Source organism: Myotis davidii, unplaced genomic scaffold, assembly GCF_000327345.1.
Source record: "Myotis davidii unplaced genomic scaffold, ASM32734v1 scaffold460, whole genome shotgun sequence".
In the NCBI taxonomy this organism is placed as follows: Eukaryota; Metazoa; Chordata; class Mammalia; order Chiroptera; family Vespertilionidae; genus Myotis; species Myotis davidii.
Genome location: NW_006292692.1, coordinates 633,077 through 636,805, shown reverse-complemented (window position 1 = coordinate 636,805; position 3,729 = coordinate 633,077).

Genomic DNA, 3,729 nt, shown 5'->3' with positions numbered 1-3,729 from the left:
AGTAAAACCTGGCATATTTTAATCAGTTAAATCAATTAAGCAAGGTCATTTTTGTGAGATACCAGAAGTCTGAATAATGGACTGTGGGTCAAGTGGGAAGCTTTAGTAATGTCTGCTGAACTCTGATTATTTTGGATACTAAAAAACAATTCATAAGCCTAACAATAAATACCTTAAAAGTTTTCACATGTCATCATCTCTAACAAAGTTTGTATCTATGGATTATCTGTGACTTTCTCTTCCACATTTTCTCTGGCTCCCATTTAGGTGGACAATTGTAGTTAGCTATACTAGTTTCTGAGTATTAGAAATGGAATGTCTAATCGAATCGTGGTTAGGAGAAATAAGAGTAGCCTCCAAATGGCTTGATCACTTTGGTAGCCAAATATTGGAATTATATGTTTTCCCATTTTTGAACTAGAGTCTTAACTTTTACAAATACCGAATTACACAAAAATATTCACATTTAAGAAGCATGCCCTCCTTAGTTGCTTTTAATGTCCTGATATGGAATGATCTCCAAAATCTCTCAGGTAAAAAATACATTGAATGTAGTATGCTACTATTTATATAAAAAGGGGGGGGGCATACATTAAAATCTTTGAAACCAAAGAAACATGCTCTAGTAATGATCACAAAATTTTTAAAATCTAATTTTGTATTGTTAATGAAATTTGCAAAATCACTGCACACATACATAATAGAAAAGTGAATTTTGTGCTATATTACACTACTGTATACTTTCATATTGTATTGGTTGTTTTTCTTGTGTAATTAAAAAAACCCAAATCAACTATGCTAATTAAGTTCTCCCGGCCTGAAGCTCACTTGGATTCTTGACATTCCCTAGTTAAAGCCTAGTGTGTAGTTTTTGACAACAAACCAAGACCTTCTTGTTTGCTTTAGGAAAACTGGCTGGTTTTATTCCCTGACATTATTTTGGGGATATCCTCTGCATAACACGTCACCAGCCCTCTTGACCATGACTTACATATACTTGTGCCAGACTTGTCTTGGTCATTTTTTCTTTGAGATAGGTAGTAGTACTAGTGATTAAGTTACAGTTAGCTTGGTTTTAATTTATGACAAGTTATCTTGGAAATAGGAAGAAGATGGTATATTGAGATGATAAAGCAAGGGCAAAAGCAACTAAATCATACTACTGGAACTAATACATGTATTTTTGGCATATATCTAATTCTTCCATTTATTGCTTCTTAATTATTCCATAACTCAGAAGATTAAAAACACCATTGACAAATAACATTTTACGAGATGTTTAAAATGTATTTTTTGATAATGGTAATCGATGTGAATAGTATTTAGTAATGATTTTTTTTTGCTGAGCCAGAAACCTTCACTACATTTATTTTTAAATTCACATAGTCTCCCTTTATGTGACAGCTCACCAGAAAAGAATTTCCACCTGCCTGAATTAACATTTGTACAAAATCTTATAGTACATTGATTTCACAAATATGTTACTTAAAGTAACTAGTTTTTATAACTCTTGCCCTTACAGAGAACCCAAATTAAGCTCAAAGGGAAATCACAAACCTTGCAAAAAATTAGAAATATTATTTCTTTCTCCTATATGGTCTACTAGTGTCACTCAACTAAAACTCCTCAGTTTCTGACCTTGAGAAACCTAGAGGAGTAGAGTACTGAAGGTCATCCACTCCACCACCACCCAAAAGGGGTCCAAATATTCATCTTAACAGGTAAGTGTTTTTATGATAATGGCAGATGGTGATTGAAGCAAGGGCAATTCAAAAGGGGAGACACATTAAAGCAATAATTTTGAATGTTTGACATTTGTTTTGAAACTACCTTACTACCCTATACCCTTTACCATCTGTCTGCTATCCCTCCCAACACCAACCTCTGTCTTCCCACAGGGCTCCATTGTCTGCAGTTCCTGTTTCTCAGGGGCGGAGCTGTGGGAGGCAGCCATGGGTGCCATAATAGGCACCTGCGGTCAGCACAATGGGCTGTGGGTGCTTGTGGGAGAGACAGATTGATGTATTGTGCATGGGGGAGGAGGGCTGTCACTTGAATCCATGTGAACCCAGGCTTTAGGGGCAAGGGAGATTGACAGCTTTTGTAGGTTGCATTTCTTTTTCAAAGCTTGGCTTTAATAGACAGTAAGTTTGGGGCCCCAGGCTTTCACTCCCATAATTCTAACAGGGCAATCACGAGCATTCAGCATTTCTTTTTACCCCCCTTGTTACGCATTAAATGATTTCAGTAAAGGAATGTGCAGCATTAATTAGAATTTGTTAGCAGATACCAAGGGGAAAAGTTTCTTCACAACAACTATAGGAGGTGTCATTTGTACAAAGACTTTTTTGTTTTCTTTCCCCATTACATTATCACTGCAATATGTAAGGTAGTGATTCTTTTCATTTAAATTAAGTGGAAAGCTACTAAATCTTGTTTTATTCTCCAAAATGAATAAGGTCCTTAACACTTATCTTTTAACTTCTTTCATTTCCTAAGGTTGATGTTTACTTTTGCTTTCAGTCCTACCCATTTACTGATCTGTGTGGTTGTGTATCCAGTTCTGTGTACCATTTAGCGCTTACAATTGCAGGGAAACCAGTACTGGCATATAAGGATTGTTTCAGGTGAAAATAGCTACCAATAATATTGAAAATCATTGACATACTGGAGTCCTTTTTGGTAATGGTATATTGAGAAATGCCAAAAATTAGACTCCTCTAGATTTGTGTCATAACTTATTTTCTAAAACTATTTTCCCTAGTTGATACATATTTAACCTTAGCCATGACATAGATTTATGGAAGAATGGTGCAGAGGCCAAGGAATTTTTTTCCCCCATAGAAAACTCATTCCTAAACCATGTATGTACTTTTTAAACATTAAAAGTTCTCTACACAAAACACACAGAGTATCATTTCCTTACAGCTAGTTAAAATTCTTTTTTTTGGGGGGGGGGAGTGTCTTTTTTTATTTTTTTCCCAACATTTTTTTTTATTCGCAACATTTTAGACTTACATAGGGACAATACTACTCTCAGATTGGATATCATGTAAACACACATTTTACCATCTTAGGAACTGAGAAAACATTAAAAAAATTTTGTGTGATTTTTCTACTCTCTCCCATATAAAATAATTTTCTCTATGGAAGAATTTGGAGGCTAATTGAGTTAGAATTTCCCCCTTTCAATTATTTTATTTAAATGTGTTAAGGGCAACAGTGAAAAACATTGATTAAGTCTACCATTATTTCTCAGATAGAACCTATTCCCACACAGTTGTCTGGCTCTGTCTATTATAATAATTTGGTGCAATGGTTTTAAATGTAGTGGGGTGATAATAATTAGGGTGTACGACAGAAATTTCAGTGCTAGTTTCAACATTTCACCATGCAGGGTATGAAAATTGCCTACCAGGGCTAGTCAGCTCTAAGTACTAATTAACTAATTAATCAGGTGCTGAAACCAACTGAATGGAGGATACCAGCCAGACAACTCAAGCCCAAGCAGAAGGTTGTGCTCTTTCAAAAACAGTGGCGCCTTTCTTCTTGGTTTTTAACCCAATCAAAACTGAGGGGGAGAAAATGGGGTATGGTGTCCTACTCAGTCATTTCAGTCCAACTTTTTACTTAGAGAAGATAAAATAAAAACATGATTTTCTGATAATAATTGTGAGGTATTTTGTGCAGGACAATCAATTTTCAAGGCTCTGGCAAACCTGTTAACTC